Consider the following 21363-nt stretch of genomic DNA (forward strand, 5'->3'; position numbering starts at 1 on the left):
GTCTTTACCGGTATGCGTAGAGGTGATCTTTACATTGTTGATTTCTCTAAAAAGGCACAACCTAAAACTTGCTTTGTTGCTAAATCCTCAAAAGGTTGGTTGTGGCATAGACGACTAGGTCACGTTGGCATGAGAAACCTTGACAAGCTTATTAAAGGAAATCATATCCTTGGAGTTAACGATGTCATATTTGATAAGGATAGACTTTGCAGTGCTTGTCAAGCAGGTAAACAGGTTGGAGGAAGACATCCCGTGAAGAACATCATGACCACAAGGAGGCCACTCGAGCTACTTCACATGGATCTTTTTGGTCCCAACGCCTACAAGAGTCTCGGTGGAAATTCTTTTGGTCTAGTTATAGTTGATGATTTTTCAAGATTTACGTGGGTGTTCTTTCTTAATGACAAGTCGCAGGTCTAGAAGATCTTCAGAAACTTCGCTAGGAAGGCCCAAAATCAGTTTGATGTGAAGATCAAGAAGGTTCGGAGTGACAACGGAACGGAGTTCAAGAACGCAAATGTGGACACCTTTCTTGACGAAGAAGGGATTTCACACGAGTTCTCAGCTACATACACACCTTAACAAAATGGAGTTGTTGAGAGGAAGAACCGGACGCTCATCGAAATGGCAAGAACGATGCTTGATGAATACAAGACGCCAAAGCACTTTTGGGCAGAAGCGGTTGAGACAGCTTGTCACGCAACAAATCGCTTATATCTTCACAAGCTACTCGGCAAGATGGCATACGAGCTTCTCACCGGTAACAAACCCCAAGTTGGATACTTTCGAGTATTCGGCTCAAAGTGCTACATTCTTGATAAGCATCGTCGTTCAAAGTTTGCTCCTAAATCTCATGAAGGTTTTCTACTTGGTTATGGCTCAAACTCTCACACTTACCGTGTCTACAACAATTTCACCCGAAAGGTTGAAGAGACGGTAGATGTGAAGTTTGATGAATCTAATGGCTCGCAAGTAGAGCAATTGCCAATTGATGTAGGAGATAAAGACCCTTCAGAAGCAATTCAAGACTTGTCCATTGGCAAAATTCGTCCAACGGAGGTGAAGGAGAGTACTTCATCCGTCCAAGCGGAAGCTTCTACTTCACGACAAGGTGAACCAAGAATCGACACAGAAGCATCCACAATTGGGACACACCAAGATGAAGAAAACGAGGAAATACATCAAGACGAACATCAACAACCTCCTTCTCCACCACGACAAGAGAACGACGACGCCAACAATGAAGAAGGCCAAGAAGAAGAACAAGATGAAGAAGATGTTCAACGAAGACCCAAGCAAAAGCTCTCACGAGTTCGAGCAAGAATTGCCAAAGATCATCCCGTCGAGCAAATCCTCAATGATATACAAACCGGGAGAATCACTCGCTCAAAAACTCGTTTAGCTAACTTTTGTGAAAACTATTCATTCATCTCTAGCATTGAACCTATGAAGGTTGAAGAAGCATTGGAAGATCCGGATTGGATAAGCGCTATGCATGAAGAGCTACATAATTTTGAGAGAAACCAAGTTTGGACATTGGTTGAGAAGCCCGACAACAACCACAACATCATTGGTACCAAATGGGTGTTTCGCAATAAGCAAGATGAAGATGGACAAGTGGTTCGCAACAAAGCACGTCTCGTCGCTCAAGGGTACACATAAGTCGAAGGTATGGACTATGGTGAGACGTATGCTCCCGTTGCTAGACTTGAGTCCATTCGCATCTTACTTGCCTATTCTAATCACCATAATATCACCTTGTACCAAATGGACATTAAAAGTGCTTTTCTAAATGGTGAAATAGTGGAGGAAGTTTATGTCAAACAACCTCCCGGCTTTATCAATCCTAAGAAACCAAATCATGTTTAGAAACTTCACAAAGCTCTTTATGGTCTTAAACAAGCTCCTAGAGCATGGTATAAATGCTTGACAAAGTTCCTTACTACAAGTGGTTTTGAAATTGGTAAAATTGATTCTACTCTTTTTACTAAAAGGGTTAATGGAGAACTATTTGTATGCCAAATTTATGTTGATGATATCATATTTGGTTCAACTAACCCTCTCTTTAGTGAAAAGTTTGGAAAGCTAATGTCAGAAAAGTTTGAGATGTCTATGATGAGTGAACTCAAATTCTTTCTCGGTTTGCAAATCAAGCAAACTAAGGAAGGTACATTTGTCTCTCAAACAAAGTACACCAAGGACTTATTCAAGAAGTTCAATATGCAAGAATGCAAAGGTATGTCTACACCCATGCCTACTAGTGGACATAATGATTTGACCAAAGATGGTGAACCGGTTGATCAAAAAGTTTATCGCTCTATGATTGGTTCATTGTTATACCTATGTGCTTCACATCCCGATATTATGCTAAGTGTGTGCATGTGTGCACGATATCAAGGTGCTCCTAAAGATTGTCATCTTAAGGCTGTGAAAAGGATAGTGAGATATTTAATCCATACACCAAATTTTGGCATTTGGTATCCTAAGAGGTCTTCTTTTAATCTTGTTGGCTATTCCGACTCGGATTATGCCGGAGACAAGGTTGATAGAAAGTCCACTTCGGGTACTTGTCAATTTCTTGGTAGATCTCTTGTGTCTTGGTCTTCCAAGAAACAAAACTCGGTATCCTTATCCACCGCCGAAGCGGAATACATTGCCGCTGGTTCATGTTGTGCTCAATTACTTTGGATGACCCAAACTCTTAAAGATTATGGGATTTATGTGAAACATGTTCCACTGCTTTGTGACAATGAAAGTGCTATCAAAATTGGTCATAATCCTGTACAACATTCTCGAACTAAGCATATTGAAGTTCGTCATCATTTCATTCGAGATCATGTTGCTAAGGGTGACATCAATCTTAAGCATGTTCGCACCAATAAACAATTAGCGGATATATTCACTAAACCTCTTGATGATAAAGTGTTTTGCAGGTTGAGAGGAGAATTGAACATCATTGATGCTTCGAACTTGGAGTAGAAACTCCATTGGATACATGCAAGACATGAGCTTATGACTAATCCATGATATATCTCTTATGATAACTATCTTATGTCTTGGATATATTTGCACCTTGCATGTTGGCTAACCCATGTAGGTGCTTGGTTGAATCTAATTCCATGAGATTGCGACTCACTCACATCTTGAGCAATCTCTACATCACCAAGACTCTACACAATAGTGGTTGAAGACAAGGAAGCACAAAACCATTCAAACATATCCTTTGACAAATTCTATGTTAAGCTTCATGATTGTCATTTTTGGATACACAAGTGCTCTCCCTTGCAAGAACTAACCCGTGTAGGTAGATGAACTCAAACTCCAAGTGGTGCTCCCAACTCTTGATGAGCTACATCAACCTTGAGCACCCACACAAGTTCAACTACATGAGCAAGAACCACACCACCACCCAAGGTATGTTATTCCATCTTAGAGAAGCTTTACTCCAAGACATGAGTCAAAGCAACTCAACAAGATGTGAATACATCAAGATGCTTAAATGAAAAATGGTAACCCCATTTTGAGCTTAAACGATGAGTATGACCTATGATCAAGTGTTCTCACTTGACTCCTAAGTCAATATACTCTAACATAGGTGACTATGTCACCTCCCAACTCTAGATGAAGCTCTCTTGTGTTCTTTCTTTGTGTTATTGCATTTGTCTCATGCATGTTTATTGTCTATCTCCTTTTTCAAAAAAAAACTTCATCTAGATCCTTCAGTTTTTTTTTCTCTTTTCTCTTTGTTTTGTTCTGCATTTTCTGCACTTAATTCCTTGCAAATCCTTCAGGAAATTCATTGCAAATCTTTGTGAGATCCTACATGTCTAGTGAGCTGAGGTGACAAGTGTTTTTCTCTGTGTAAACTCGGTTTCACCGACTTGCAATTTTCGGTCCAACCGAATCTTTTCGGTACCACCGAAATGTGCCACTCGGTGCCACCGACTTTGCAATCAGAAAAATAGTTTGCCACTTGTTCTACATTTCTTCTGATCCAACTCCACTCAATGAATCTTGTCCTCTACAAACCTATTCGACGGATTCCAGGAAAAACCTTCTTGGAAATTGATGTCAAAGGGGGAGAAAGAGATCACATCAAAGCTCAAGGGGGAGAGAAAGTCTCAAGGATCCCAGATGTTGTTAAGGGGGGGGGGAGAGAGATTTCCCAGATGTTATTAAGAGGGAGAGAGAGATTTCATACTCAAGGATCCCAGATGCTTGATGTTCAAGAGGAGATGTATTAAGTTCTATCCATTCTTCTCCCAATATCCCATGTAAGATTCAGGGGGAGCAAGACACCTAAGGGAAAGAAATCAGTCAAACTCATTACATATCTTTATTCTTGGGGACATGTTGAATTCAATGTGGTACCTTGTACTCACTCTCTACATGTCATCCCAGTCTTGGTATTCTTGTGGTTTCTTTTGTTTGCTCTGGCTAGTGGATGTACCTGTGTTATCTAACCTTGTTTGTGCAGGTTCATTCCATCCTAAGCCAACTCAAGACCACATGGTAAGTATATGCATCAAAATCATGAGTATGAGGAGTTCTTGCTTATGTACATACTGTTTGCAAGAAGGACTCATGAGCATGAAGGTATTTTCCTTGATAATCTTTTGCTCTGATGCATATGGCCAAGATGCATGTAACACATTGCCTACTCTGTCATGGTTATGCTCTCACATGTCTCTATATTTCATATTTACATGAGTGCATACATGTAGGGGGAGCCTATGTTTGTTACATGTACTTCCAAAGCTTTACTTGCTGTTCTTTATATCTTTATCTAAAGCTTTGATGTATGTTGCCATCAATTACCAAAAAGGGGGAGATTGAAAGCACAAGTGCTCCCTAGGTGGTTTTGATAATTGATGACAACATATCTCTTGTTGGACTAACATTTCTATCTAGCATGTTTCAGATAAGTTCAACAATGGAGTGGCATGGACTAAAGGTTGTGGGAACTCCTTCAAGATGCTAAGGACAAAGGATTGGCTAAAGCTTAAAGCTCAAGACTCTTCATTTTACATTTTAGTGATCCAAGATCACATTGTGTCCATAGGAAAAGCCAATACTATCAAGGAGGGATGAGGTGTTGCTTAATGAGCCTCTTGCTTCATGTGCTTAATGATACGCTCCAAAATCCTCAGCTACTTTCCCACTTCCACATATGACCTAAACCCTAAGTCAAACTCGGTCATACCGATTCTTTCTATCCGGCGCCACCGAGTTTCACTTGTCATAAGCCACTGCCAAACCCTAGCAAATCGGTTCTACCGATAGGGATCTCGGTCTCACCGAGATGGGATTGCAAACTCTCTGTTTCCCTTTCGTAACTTTTCGGTCTCACCGAAAGAGCGAATCGGTCCCACCGAGATTGCAATGTAAATTCAGTGTTTCCTTTTTGTAACTTTTCAGTCTCACCGAAAGAGCAAATCGGTCCCACCGAGTTTGCCTGACCAACTCTCTGGTTAGCTAATTACCAAAATCAGTCTCACCGAGTTTGTGTAATCGGTCTCACCGAGATTACGTTATGCCCAAACCCTAACCATATCGGTCCTACCGAGTTGCATGTCAGTCCCACCGAAAATCTCTAACGGTCACTAGGTTTACATTTTCGGTCCGGCCGAGTTTGTTGATTCGGTCCCACCGAGATTGGAAAACTGTGTGTAACGGTTGGATTTTGTGTGGAGGCTATATATACCCCTCCACCTCCTCTTCATTCGTGGAGAGAGCTATCAGAACACATACACAATTCCTACTCATATGTTCTGAGAGAGAACCACCTACTCATGTGTTGAGACCAAGATATTCCATTCCTACCATACGAATCTTGATCTCTAGCCTTCCCAAGTTGCTTTCCACTCAAATCTTCTTTCCACCAAATCCAAATCCTATGAGAGAGAGTTGAGTGTTGGGGAGACTATCATTTGAAGCACAAGAGCAAGGAGTTCATTACCTACACACCATTTGTTACTTCTTGGAGAGTGGTGTCTCCTAGATTGGCTAGGTGTCACTTGGGAGCCTCCGATAAGATTGTGGAGTTGAACCAAGGAGTTTGTAAGGGCAAGGAGATCGCCTACTTCACGAAGATCTACCGCTAGTGAGGCAAGTCCTGTGTGGGCGATGGCCATGGTGGGATAGACAAGGTTGCTTCTTCGTGGACCCTTTGTGGGTGGTTGCTTCTTCGTGGACCCTTTGTGGGTGGAGCCCTTTGTGGACTCGCGCAACCGTTACCCTTTGTGGGTGGAGCCCTTTGTGGACTCGCGCAACCGTTACCCTTTGTGGGTTGAAGTCTCCATCAACGTGGATGTAGGATAGCACCACCTATCCGAACCACGGGAAAAACATCCGTGTCTCCAATTGCGTTTGAATTCTCCAAACCCTTCCCTTTACATTCTTGCAAGTTGCATGCTTTACATTCCGCTGCTCATATACTCATTGCATGCTTGCTTGATATGTATTGTGTATGTTGAAATTGTGCCTAAACTCCACTTAAAACGAAAAAGCTTAAAAATTGCAACTTTAGCATTAAGTGTCTAATCACCCCCCCTTTAGACACATCTACTTCTAGATCCTACAGCTGGTCTATTGACTCGGATTTTATAGAAGAAGGAAGTGACAAGGACTTAAGGATAATCAAGATCAGTTTAACATGGATAAATCCAAATTAAACTGGGGGCTAATGTCGGGATATACCCCGCGGTATGACCCGGCTGGAGTTGTAAACCGGCGGATGGTAAACCGGCAGAGAGTTAAGACAGAGAGTCAAGACAGATGGCTAAGACAGACGGTAAACCAGCTGGTGTTAAACCGGCAGAAAATGTTAAACCGATAGACGTTAAGAAGCCCAGGAAGGGAAGTCAAAATAGTTTAAGTTAAAGTCCGAGTTGGACTCCACATGTAACCCGCCCCTTCAACATATATAAGGAGGGGCAGGGCTCCTCAAAGGGGGACAAGCAAGAAACAATCTCTAGGGCCAGACACAACTAGAGGAGAGCTGGTTTACGACGACTTCCTCATGATCATAATGAGAGATAGCCTCAAACAACACGTAGGGCTATTACCGGATGATGTTTCCCGGGGCCCGAAGCTGTCTAAATCCTCGTCTTGTGTTGCGTCTCTCGATTCCGCTCAACCCCTCTCATGCTACCACATAGATGCGTTGGCCTCGCGACTAAGTCCTCACACTAGGACATCTGCCATGATATTTCCACGACAGTAGGCGTGGCCTATGGGAGCTCGTGGGATTCGTTCTAGTGGCCACGGGGGAGGAGCTGGGTCTGCTCTGCGGTGCTTGTAGGAGTGCGTGTCACGGATGCCGAGACGCCTCTACTGGTGCAAGGGGAAGGCTCGAGGTGGTCGGGAGCGCGAAGTCTATCCCTAGGACCGCGGCTGCGTGCTCTAGAGTGCGTCCTTGGCCGGCCTTACAGAACTTTTGGCACGCTCCGGCGCGTCCACTAGTGTCAACAGTCTGCAGGGAGAATTAACAAGAGGGAGGCAGGCTTTGGATGCCCTGGTCCAGGTAGGAAAAATGGGGCTCTGCCCTCCTTCATCATTGCCCCTCGTTCAGGGAAGCATGTAGGAAGTGGAGGGGGACTATTAGGGCTTGTGACAAAAAGTTGGGACATAGGAGAATAGTAGAAGAGGTGAAACCAGTGATTTTTGGAATTGATCAGAATGTGTTTGATGTAGGTTTGGGGAAGTAAATAGATTCTCCTTGACACGGGATTTAACAGTATCAAATGGCATATAGAAATAAGGTTGTTCACCAAGTTTGAGCTCATTTTAAGAAAGTTGACAATGCAACTTTTGCAAACCCTATAAATCAACAGAAATGGGTTTTCCTAGATCTAGCTGTGCAAATCCATTTCCTCGATGCACAACTTGGTGTAGTGTCATCATTTTGGGATTAGAGCATGTCCACAAAATTTGAGATCAAAAGGCGACAATTGGCAATGAAGAGTTGCTGAAACTAGGATCTGGATAGGGATGGTTTTGGGGTAGTTTTGTGAACCAAAAATATTTTGATTGGAATGAAACTTAGCAAGATCATCAAATTAGGTATATGTGACTTGCTGGAATTTTCCTGGATTTATTTGACAATATTTATTTCAGAACCTGTAGTGACCAGACCTCAAACGGTCCAATCTCTGTGCTCAGGTGTCATCCCTGGATCAGTAATGCTGATACCACACAGTACTTGAAGGATTTATAACAGAGTAGCAATCACACACTTATTACATCAAGAGTCTCGAAAGAGAACTTATTACAATAAATATGGCTTAAGGTCATCTAATAACGATAACAGCGGAAGGCTTGGAAGATAAGTGAGTCCATCAACTCCAAATGGCATCACTGAGTATAGAACCACGACCTAAAAACACCTTAATCATCGTCTGAAAAGTCTGCAACATTAATGTTGCAGCCCGAAACGGGTCAGCACATGGAATATGCTGGCAATGTAACACATAGAGAGTAATGGAAGAAATAGGCTATACTATATGCATATTTGGCTGGTGGAAAGCTCTATGGTTACAGTTTTGCGTAAAGCCAATTTTTCCCTACTGCAAAGGATTAAATTTTATTTAACTATCATGGTGGTTGTTAAACATTGACAATGGTTGACAGCATTCTCAATCCCAATTAAGCATCATTATTAAACAAAACCCAACAAAATTAATTTTTGAGTAACATGATGAGATTCACATGATAATCCAGGTACTAGATACTCAAGATGTCCATAACCGGGGACACGGCTAACCATGATTAGTTTATACACTCTTCAGAGGTTTGCACACTTTTCCCCACAAGACTCGATCTCCTCCGTTGGGATTCTCGCACTACATGGTGTTTGAGAAATGGATGACCGAGACATAGTCTTTCAGAAGTGCTAGCACCTTACGATTGGGTAGACCGTTACACCTACTTTCCCCTACATCTGCTAGTCTACCACTGTAAGAATTCACACAACTTAGTCAACTATGCTAGAGCCCATAGTAGCTTGTGGCTGCACACGAAAGTTTCTAGCATGAATAATCTCATGATCCCTTTGAGCCTGGGTGGCGGTCCAAAAGAAAAAACAGGCAATCGCTGGAATACCCAGGTGCCTCAATCCACCCAGATGTGTATTTAAGTTGCCACCTTAGATAAACCATTAATTTAACAATCTCACATCTGTCATGGATACACTCACCCAATCCACGTCTACTAGCACAGCATGGCATAATAAGCAACGTAGAAGTAACTCCCAAAGGTTTGATAATAACAGGTAATAGGTACTGCCTCAACTACTTCCCAAACCCACAATTTAAATAGATCCTAATCATGCAATGTGTGAGGATTGATCTAATGCAATAAAACTGGGTAGTAGGAGGTATGATCAAAGTGTTACTTGCCTTGCTGATGATCCACAAAACCTAGCGATTCGAAGTAGCAAGCGGCGCACTCCGGGTACTCTATCACAAACAAACAAGCATACAATAAGTACTCAACTAATGCACAGGTAAAACTCAAATAAGAGATCTAACCAGAAAGTTCAACTTAAGAACTCCGGTTGGCAAAAAGAATCAAATCGAACGAAGCAACGAAAGACAAACGGCAAAAGAAACAAGCTTCATTTACTATTCTAGATCTAGGGCAATTTTTACAGTGGCAAAAACTTGTTTGAGTTGGTTAAACGGAAAGAGGGTTTCGAGACGAAACTCCAGGCGCTTGAATCGCCTGATTCTGATAAACGAGCGAAAAGTTAGACTAGAACGAAAAACGGATCAGGAATCACGATGAGAAAAATAGCGAATTAAATCCGAGAAAAAGAAAAACGACGAACAGATTAACGAACGAACGTTTGTTATCTGGACCTAAATGATGAACGCGTTCGTTAAAACGAACGAACGAGCGAACGCTCGCTAATTAAATAAACCAGAAAACCGATCTATTTAAAAAAACGAAACTAAAAAAACCGAACATACCGACGGAAAACCGATCGGTTTTCTAAAAAACAGGCGGCGAGATCTACCTCCGACGGCGGCGGCGGCGGGCGGCGGTGCGCTAGGGTTAGGATTTGGGGGCGGGGCGGTTTGGGCTGGCTCGGGCCTTGGGCGACACTATTTAAAGGCCCGGCCAGGCGGAGTCCTGGCCGGTTACGGCCCAAAGTCGGTTCGGACCTTTTTTTTAATAATTACGCTTAGAAAAAAAAACAAAAGGAATACTAAACGGACTCCAAAAATCCCGAAATAAATTTCCACCGTCTTCTAAAATCAAGCCGCACAGGATGAACATTTATTTGGGGCCTAAATGTAATTTTGAAAAACGCGCATTTTTCCTAAATCAAATAAAACCAAAAGAAAATCTTATTTGATTTTTTTATTAAATCCTCAATATTTATTTATTTTTGGGAAAGTCATTTTATTCCCTCTCTCATATTTTGATAATAGAAATAATTGAAGATAAAATAAATAAAATCAAATGATCCTATTTTCAAAATTTGAGAAAACTCAAATATGAAAATAACGAAATCCCCAACTCTCTCCGAGGGTCCTTGAGTTGCGTAGAATTTTCTAGGATCAACCAAAATGCAATAAAATATGATATGCAAATGATGAACTAATGTATAACATTCCAAATTGAAAATTTGGGATGTTACAAACCTACCCCCCTTAAGATGAATCTCGCCTTCGAGATTCGGGTTGGCTAGAAAATAGGTGAGGGTGGTCCTTCAGCAATTCTTCCTCTCGCTCCCAGGTGGCTTTATCCTCCGTGTGGTGGCTCCACTGAACTTTGCAAAACTTGATAACCTTGCCGCGTGTGACTCGACTGGCATACTCTAGAATCTTAACTGGTTTCTCCTCATAGGTCAAATCACTGTCCAACTGAATCGCTTCCAGTGGCACTGTATCTCTCAGCGGTATATCAGCCATCTCTGCGTGGCACTTCTTCAACTGGGAAACGTGGAACACGTCGTGAACTCCTGACAATACTTCGGGCAATTCCAACTTATAGGCTACTTCTCCCATATGCTCCAAAACTTTGTATGGGCCTACAAAACGTGGCGCTAACTTTCCCTTAACTCCAAAGCGCTTAACTCCTCGAAGTGGTGATACTCGAAGATAAACTCGGTCTCTGACTCCGTAAACTGTCTCCTTGTGTTTAGAATCTGCGTAGCTCTTCTGCCTGGACTGGGCTACCTTGAGCCTATCGCGAATCAATTTTACTTTCTGTTTAGACTCCTTAATCAGATCCGGTCCAAACAACTGGCGGTCTCCAACTTCATCCCACGACAATGGGGTCCTGCACCTCCTTCCGTACAAGGCTTCGAAAGGGACCATCTTAAAACTGGATTGATAACTGTTGTTGTAAGAGAACTCTGCATATGGCAAATTTCTCGTCCCAACTAGACCCATAATCTAGCGCACAAGCTCTCAGCATATCCTCCAAAATCTGGTTGACTCTCTCGGTCTGTCCATCTGCATGCGGATGGAAAGCTATACTAAACTCCAGTCTGGTACCCAAAGTTTCATGTAACTGATTCCAGAACTTTGAGGTAAATTGGGTTCCCCTATCTGATACAATGCTCCTTGGAACTCCATGCAGACATACGATTCTGGTCATGTATATCTTTGCCAACTTTGCACTGGTATAGGTAGTCTTCACTAGAATGAAATGAGCTACCTTTGTCAAACGATCGACTACAACCCATATTGAGTCATAGCCTAAACAAGTTCTGGGTAAACCTGTAATAAAATCCATGCCTAACTTATCCCACTTCCATTCGGGTATTGGCAATGGCTGTAGCAATCCTGCCGGCTTCTGATGCTCCGCCTTTACTCTCTGACATACATCACAAACTGCTACATATTCCGCAATATCCTTCTTCATTCCGGTCCACCAGAAAGTATCCTTCAAATCCAAATACATCTTGGTATTTCCTGGGTGAATCGAATATGGTGAATCATGGGCCTCTTACAGAATTAACTTCCTGATCTCCGAATCATTAGGCACATAAACACGGTCTTCAAACCATAAGGTATCGTGCTCATCTTCACGAAATCCCTTAGCTTTCCTTTGCTCATTTTCTCCTTTATAGAGGCAATCTCCTTGTCAGTCTTCTGGGCGTCTCTGATCTTATCCATCAAAGTAGACTAAATCTCCAATGCTGCTACATAGCCTCTTGGTACTATTTCCAAACATAGCTCTCGAGGATTTTCGGCTAACTCCCTTGGTAAATCTTCCGTCATTAAGGTGTTGACATGACTTTTACGGCTCAGCGCATCGGCTACTACGTTAGCCTTTCCGGGGTGATAATGCAATCTCATATCATAATCCTTGATGAGCTCCAACCATCTCCTTTGCCTGAGATTCACCTCCTTCTGCGTGAAAATATACTTCAAGCTCTTGTGATCCGTGTACACCTCACAATGGTTTCCAATGAGAAAGTGTCTCCAGGTTTTCGATGCATGCACTACGCCTGCTAACTCCAAATCATGCGTAGCATAATTTAACTCATGAGGCTTAAGCTGTCGTGAGTCATATGAAACAACTCTTCCTTCCTGCATAAGCACTGCTCCAAGTCCTCGACGTGAAGCGTCGCAATACACCTCATAATCCTTGGTCTGATCTGGCAAAATCAACACAGGTGATGTAACCAAACATTTCTTCAACTCCTGGAAACTGGCCTCACATTCCTCAGTCCATATGAACTTGGTATCCTTCTTCAACAACTCCGTCATAGGCTTCGCAATCTTTGAGAAATTCTCAATAAACCTCCGGTAGTATCCTGGGAGTCCAAGAAAACTCCGGATCTCTCCAACTATTGTTGGGGCTTCCCAATTTGTCACGGTGTCAACCTTAGTGGGATCTACTGCTATACCTTCTCCAGATATAACGTGTCCGAGAAATCCAACTTCCTTCAACCAAAACTCACATTTGCTAAACTTGGCATAAAATTGATGTTCTCTGAGCTTTCCAAGAACCAAACGCAAATGCTCCTTATGCTCCTCTTCATTCTTCGAGTAAACCAGGATATCATCAATGAACACCATGGTGAACTTATCCAAAAACTCCATAAACACTTTGTTCATCATGTTCATAAAATATGCAGGTGCGTTAGTCAGACCAAATGACATAACGGTATACTCGTACAACCCATACCTGGTGGTAAAAGTCGTCTTAGGTATATCCTGTTCTCGAATTTTCAACTGGTGGTATCATGATCGCAGATCGATCTTGGAAAATACCTTAGCTCCTTGCAATCGATCAAATAGATCATTGATCATCGGTAGTGGGTACTTGTTCTTGATGGTTACTTCATTCAATCCTCTATAATCAACAACCATCCTTAACGATCCATCCTTCTTCTCTACTAGAAGTACTGGCGATCCCCAATGTGAAGAACTTGGGCAAATATATCCTTTATCTAGTAACTCCTTAATCTGCTTCTTAATCTCCACCAAATCCTTTGCGGGCATCCTATATGGTCTCTTAGATATTGGCCCTGTGCCTGGCAAAAGCTCAATCAAAAACTCAATATCTCTATCCGGTGGCATGCCTGGCAACTCCTCTGGAAATACATCCGGGAAATCCTTCACCACTGGTACCTCCTCCTACACAACTCCTGTTAAAAAATTTACTTGAGTCCTCTTCGGCACATGCCGGGATACATACTTGATCCTTCTCCCTTCGGGGTGGTAAGCAAGATCGACTTACTGGAGCAATCGATGTTTCCTCCGTACATCGACAGCCAATCCATACCCAGAATTACATCCAATCCTTGTGATTCCAAAATGATTAAATCCGAGGGAAACACATGCCTACCTATACTCAATGGCACTTGAAAACATCCTTGGCTAGCCATATACTCCGCTCCTGGTGAGCTTACTAACATAGGGGTTCTAAGAACTTTGGTGGGCAGGTTATACTTATCCACAAATTCCCTTGATATGTATGAATGCGATGCACCAGTATCAAAAAGAATGAGTGCAGTAAATGACTTAACCAAAAACTTACCGATTACTGCATCCGGCTGCTCTTCAACCTTCTCCACGTTAACGTGGTTCACCTGTCCCCTGTTGAAAGGGTTCGGCTTCTTCCCAGAGCTTCCATTGTCATTTCCATTCTGGGATTCAGGACATTCATTGGCATAATGTCCGGTCTTCTGGCACTTAAAGCAAGTGACTTGGCTCAGGTCTCTCTTGGCTGGGGTCGATGGGTTGGTGCGGTTCTGGCCGTTGCTTCCTCCATTCCCATTACCATTCTTGGTGCCATTGTGATTGTGCGAGCTACCTCCTCCATGGGTATGCTGAAAATGTCCTCCCAGTCTAGGGGTAAAACGTGGCTTTTGCTGAGCTCCTGAATTGTACTTCCCTTGTCCATACTTCCTCTTGCGATTCTCAATCTACTGTTGCTTCCCTTCAATCATGAGAGCACAATCTACCAACTCCTGGTAGTTGTTGAAGGTTGCTACCATCAACTGCATGCTCAACTCATCATTCAATCCTTCCAGAAACTTCTCCTGCTTAGCTGCATCCGTAGCAACGTCATCTGGGGCATAACGTGCTAACTTACTAAAGTCCTCCACATAATGGCCAACTGTCCGCCCTCCTTGGCGCAAGTTGCGAAACTCTCGCTTCTTCATGGCCATAGCTCATGCTGAAACATGGGCAGTACGAAAAGCCTGCTAAAACTGATCCCACATGACAGTGTTGACAGGGAAAGTGGCTGTGAAATTCTCCCACCATGATGCTGCGGGTCCTTCCAGCTGATGTGCGGCAAACTTCACCTTTTCCGCATCTGTGCATCCTGCCATGGTCAACTCTCTAGCTGTCTTACGGAGCCAATCATCTGCTACTATTGGCTCGGTGTGTCACAACCCTAGCTTTACCCTGGCCTTGGACTAGTTTGGTTGCTGCATCATGTTTAAATTCAATTGAAATTTGAATTGAGGAATTTTCCAAGCCTCAGAAAACCTCTAAAATAACCAACATTTAAATCTCATCAAATGAGTCCAAGAAAATGTTCTTGTTATTCTGTGAAAATATTGGCATGAGGTGAAATTCAAACCAATATTTTGGGAGTCACAGAAATAATTTATTTGGGCCTTTGATTTAAATCAATAATATATTTGGGTTGGAATTATTTCTGTTATATAAGAAATAATGTCCAAATAGTCCCAAACGAAATGTTTCATGTTGGGTTTATTCCATACAGTGAGCATGAGCAGTTTGGTGATTTTTGGAAGTATCTAAGTAATTTTAATAAAGCCACAAAGTTGCAGAATAATAGAAAACAGGAAATATAAAAAAAGAGGAACCTTACCATGTAGCCCACCACTGTAGTGGCCTACTGGCCAAAGCCAGCCCGGCCCACCAGGGGCAGCACTGTCTTCTTCCTCCTGCCAGGAGGAGAAGCAGCTGCGTGCCCGATGGCCGGCGAGCCGCGCTGGCTCCTCCCTGCCTGCGTGCCACCCCCCTCGACTGCCTGGTCGCCGCCACGCACACCCCCCAAGCCCCTCGTCATCTCACTCTCTGCTCGTGCCCTCCCCTTTCCTTTGTCTCTCTCCGTCACTCTTCCCCTCACGCGCCTGAGCACGCCGCCGTGAGCCGTCGCGCCCACCGCCGTCGCCTTGCCTCCCCGAGCTATCCAGAGCCTTCGCCACATCTTGCTTCACCTCTGCACCGAAGGAAGGAAGCACGGAGGCCCCGAGCAGCCGCCATCATCATCGTCTTCAAGCTTCGGCTCCGGCGCCCTTCTCCGTCGATTCGGCCACTCCGGCGCGCCCCCGAGCCCGCTAACCATCCCTGCAGCTCTGTGGTGAGCCGTTGACCCGATTCCCCATTGCCCCGTTATCCCCCGCGTGATCTAGCCCCGATCCCCAACCATGACCGAAGCCTCTCGCTGCCGGCCATGGCGTAGCCGTGGCTACGGCCGCGCAAGCCCGCATCCGAGCTCACGGCTGCACTCACCGCACTCCAGCGAGTCTAATACGACCACCCATGGTTCCTTCCGTGCCCCGCATCGCCGAACCTGAGCTCGCCCGAGCTCCGGCCGCAGCTAAAGCTCGTTGCCGGCCACTCTCCGGCCACTCCAGCACCATCCGCCACCACCACTAGAAGTGCCGCAATGCCAGGAACCCGTAGATCCCTCCCGCGCATCAAACCGTCGCTGGATTAGCGATTCCGGCGTGGCTCCGCCGTCTGTCGAGGTCGCCGGTGGCTAATCCCCGGCCGTGCCGACGTGGCGACATCATTAGTTGCTAATGAGCCCACTAATGACCCCTCTAGAGCCACTCACGTGTGGGACCCTGTGACTAATTAGGTTAGTCTAATTTTCTATTAGGATTAGTACTAATACGTGTGGACCCCACGTGTCAGCTTTGACTTTGGTCAAGTCAACGTTGACCGGGCCCACCTGTCAGTGACCCTGGCCAGCATCGTGTGACTGACCAGTGGGACCCACTGGTCAGTTTTGACACAGAATAGCTCAGTTGACCTGCTGATGTCACACAGACGTCATGCTGACGCAATAAGTCATTTCTAGATTAAAAATAATTCAGAAAATTCTAGAAAATAGTATAAACTTCTAAAATTCATAGAAATTCAACCGTAACTCCAAATGAAATAAATTATATATGAAAAATGATCAGAAAAATTCAAGGAATCCATATGTACCATTTTCATGCATGGTTGAACAATGTTTGTCCTCTGTTTTGGACAAAACAAATAAATGGCATTTAATAAAGCACATATGGAGTTTGAATTTGAACCTAGTGTTCAAACCAACTCCATTTAACTTGTTGCTAGTTGCATTAGGCCAATCAACAGCATATTGCCATGTCACATTCATGCATCATATTGTTGCATGGCATTGATTGTGTCCTTCCCTGTTTGCCGGTAACCGTCCCCTCTCAGACGACGATGTTTCCGACGACGTGATCGATGACACTGATGAAGAGATATACTATCTTCGGAAGTGCCAGGCAAGAAAAACCCCCTAGTTCATTCCGATACAAACCACTCTCTCGCTCCTGCTCTCTTTTACTGCATTAGGACAACAACGATTCAACTGTTACATGTTGCGGTAGTTGAACCCTTTTCCTCTGCATGACCTGCCATTGCCACAGTAAATAGATGAAACCCACTAGCATGAGTAGGAGTTGTTTGAGCCCTGATGTGCCTACTCATTCATGCTTGTTTGTCATGCCTACTATTGCATAGAGTCGTGTCAGGTCTGGTTCATCGGGGATGAATCAGAGGTGTGTAAACATGTCCTACGGTGTGTGAGCTAAGTGTGTGAACACGATTTGGTAAAGGTAGCGGTGAGAGGCCATGTAGGAGTACATGGCGGGTTGTCTCACTGAAACCGTCCTCAGGAACTGAGTTCTATGTTTGTGATCCATGAAACAACTACTACCACACTTTAGGCCCTGAAATATGACCCCGCTCGACTTATTGACCCCTCTCGTCCTCTGTCCAGGAGTTGCAACTAGTTTTTGGTGTTTGTAGGTTATGTGTTGGCGGCCGTGCGTAGCACTGACCCTAGGGGTGGGCTATGATGCGGTAGATACACTGTGGCCGGGTATGCCGGGCGCCCGTTTGGCGTCTCGGGACCCTGTACACATAGTTTGGGGCCGTTGAGGACACCCGGCCGGATTTCCTTGCGGATGGAACCCGAATAGGCGATAAACCTGGACTAGAGACTTGTGCGGTTAGTCAGGTCGTGGTCTACACCCACGTCGGCTTTCGCTTGAAGTCTGCCGAGCACATGTCGTGTGCAGACGCTAAGTGGTGGAAACATGTGTGACGAAGTACACCCCTGCAGGGTTATAAATGATCTATTCGAATAGCCGTGTCCGCGGTAAAGGACTTCTGGGTTGCCTATAACAGTTCATAGACAAGTGAAAGTGGATACTCTAAAACTCGCAAGATAAGTGTGAGTGCTATGGATGGCGTTCTCGTAGGGAGACGGGAGCGGATCCATAGTGGTGTATTGAATGGTGAATATGTGGACTCGTGTGCGCCACCTCAAAAGAGTTGCTTGCAATCGTAGTTCAGGTTAACCACTGAGTCAAAGCTGGCTTGCTGCAGTTAAACTCCACCACCCCCTTGTTGATACCGATGCATATGTAGTTTAGTTCTGATGTAAGTCTTGCTGAGTACCTTTGTACTCACGTTTGTTTAATTTATGTTTTGCAGAGAGACTTCAGTCTCACTAGTAGTTCTGCGTGGACTTCGACGTTTAGCTTGATACCTCAGCTACGATCTTGTGCCCTCGGCAGGATCTGGTAGATAGTCAGGCTTCTTAGCCTTTTCATTTGTAGATGTCTGTTCTTAGACATGTTAAGCTTCCGCATGTGCTTTGACTTGTATGCTATGATTGTTGGGTCATGAGACCCATGTTTGTAATATCTCGCTCCTCGGAGCCTAATGAATAAATACTTGAGTTGTAGAGTTATGTTGTGATGCCATGTTGAGTATCGAGCATATTGTGTGTATGATTGAAATGCTTGGTATGTGTGGGATCCGACAATCTAGTTGTTTATCCTTGGCAGTCTCTCTTATGGGGAAATGTAGTCTAGTGCTTCCATGAGCCATAGTAGTCCGCTACAGCCCGGTTCACCGGAGTCCTGTTAGCCCAGCACTACTACTCAAGACACTTGACTGGCCGGCATGTGTTTCACTTCGTTCCTGTGTCTGTCCCTTCGGGGAAATGTCATGCGGTGACATCCGAATTCCTGCCTAGCCTGCTACAGCCCGGGTTCCCGGAGTCCTGTTAGCCCAGTGCTACAGCCCGGATTCACACGCTGCTGACCGACACGCTCGGTGTGATTCATGTATGCCTGTTCCCATAGGTTAGTGCCGCTTTGGGTTCACGACTAGCCATGTCGGCCCGGGTTCTCTGTCATATGGATGCTAGCGACACTATCATATACGTGAGCCAAAAGGCGCAAACGGTCCCGGTCCGTGGTAAGACGACACCCGTGGGAATACCGTGCGTGAGGCCACAAAGTGATATGAGGTGTTACCGGCTAGATCGATGTGACTTGGAATCGGGGTCCTGACACGGTGCTACTGGAAAACACCGGCGGTTTCAGCCTAAGAAAACGGGCTAAGTGATCAACAGGTGGTGGTGGTGGTGGTGGGTTGTTGTTGTTGTTCCCCTGATTCTGATTCTGGACTAGCAAATGCATCAATGTGTTCTGCTGCTGGATCAACTGGGTGAGCTCCGGTGGGAAGGTAAATCCGGGGTCACGTCTGGGAGGCATATGAGGGTTTAGAAAAGATGAGATTTAAGAATAGAGGGGGTCTAAAGAGAAAACACTACCCATATGCACATGAGACAAAAGCAAACAATTCACTTCATTCAATCAATCAAACAAGGGCATACAATCGATCTAACTATCGCAAAAGTGCTCGGACTACTATATTTACATGGCGGACTACTACTACTAATGGGGTGGTCTACTAGAAATATTCTTCGGTTGCAGACTCCATGATATCTGCTCCAGCTTCATCAACATAGTCATCATCGCTATCATCTGGATCCGAGTCGGTGTCGTCGATGATGATGTAGTCTTTCGGGCGGATCTCCTTGGGTTCTTCATCTTCTTCTACTGGTGTAGGGCCTCCCATAAATATTCCAATCTTCTTGATCAGATCGTCATTCTTATCCACTAATACTTCGATTTCCTCTTCATAATCTTCACGTGTAGCCTTGAGTTCTTCCTCCAGTCCCTTGATTCTTGTCCTCGCCTTCTTCAGATCTATCATGTCGGCGCACATCTGGTTCTCCTGACGTCGAATGTGCTGGTTTAACTCCTGGATAAAAGCTGCTATTGATCTATCCTTCCTGGTGCATATCATCTCCCAGTGCTCATCTCGGAGCCCACAAATCTAGTAGATAGTATCCTTGAGATCATTGCGGTAAACTTCTCCAATGCGTCCCATGGCGATGTGAGCTGCCATGCTCTTTCCTAGACTCCAAGTTGGTTCATCAAAAGAAAACTCTATGGGCTCAGTGACTGGCATGAACGACCTTCCTGGAACTTGAACTTGAATCATCCAGCGCTCTTCTTCAGGTAGAGTGGCGTTGTAGGTTCCGGTGAAGTTTGGTACTCCTATGTTCAAGTATCTAGTGACTTCCTTCAAGTGACGTCCAAAGGGTGTATCTTCATCCGGTTGCGTGAACTTGTTCCTTGCATCCGCCATCCTAAAAGAGTAGAAAAGATGAGAGGTCAGAGTGAGAAGAGTGAGTAGTGATCTAGGTCTTTAGCTTAGTGGTCGTGTCCTACAGCCAGCATGTGCTCTGATACCATCTTGTAGTGACCAGACCTCAAACGGTCCAATCTCTGTACTCAGGTGTCATCCCTGGATCAGTAATGCTGACACCACACAGTACTTGAAGGAGTTATAACAGAGTAGCAATCACACACTTATTACATCAAGAGTCTTGAAAGAGAACTTATTACAATAAATATGGCTTAAGGTCATCTAATAACGATAACAGCGGAAGGCTTGGAAGATAAGTGAGTCCATCAACTCCAATGGCATCACTGAGTATAGAACCACGACCTAAAAACACCTTAATCGTCGTCTGAAAAGTCTGCAACATTAATATTGCAGCCCGAAACGGGTCAGCACATGGAATATGCTGGCAATGTAACACATAGCGAGTAATGGAAGAAATAGGCTATACTATATGCATATTTGGCTGGTGGAAAGCTCTATGGTTACAGTTTTGCGTAAAGCCAATTTTTCCCTATTGCAACGGATTAAATTTTATTTAACTATCATGGTGGTTGTTAAACATTGACAATGGTTGACAGCATTCTCAATCCCAATTAAGCATCATTATTAAACAAAACCCAACAAAATTAATTTTTGAGTAACATGATGAGATTCACATGATAATCCAGGTACTAGATACTCAAGATGTCCATAACCGGGGACACGGCTAACCATGATTAGTTTATACACTCTTCAGAGGTTTGCCCACTTTTCCCCACAAGACTCGATCTCCTCCGTTGGGATTCTCGCACTACATGGTGTTTGAGAAATGGATGACCGAGACATAGTCTTTCAGAAGTGCTAGCACCTTACGATTGGGTAGACCGTTACACCTACTTTCCCCTACATCTGCTAGTCTACCACTGTAAGAGTTCACACAACTTAGTCAACTATGCTAGAGCCCATAGTAGCTTGTGGCTGCACACGAAAGTTTCTAGCATGAATAATCTCATGATCCCTTTGAGCCTGGGTGGAGGTCCAAAAGAAAAAACAGGCAATCGCTGGAATACCCAGGTGCCTCAATCCACCCAGATGTGTATTTAAGTTGCCACCTTAGATAAACCATTAATTTAACAATCTCACA

This window comes from Triticum urartu, chromosome 3, assembly GCF_003073215.2.
Source record: "Triticum urartu cultivar G1812 chromosome 3, Tu2.1, whole genome shotgun sequence".
Lineage (NCBI taxonomy): Eukaryota > Viridiplantae > Streptophyta > Magnoliopsida > Poales > Poaceae > Triticum > Triticum urartu.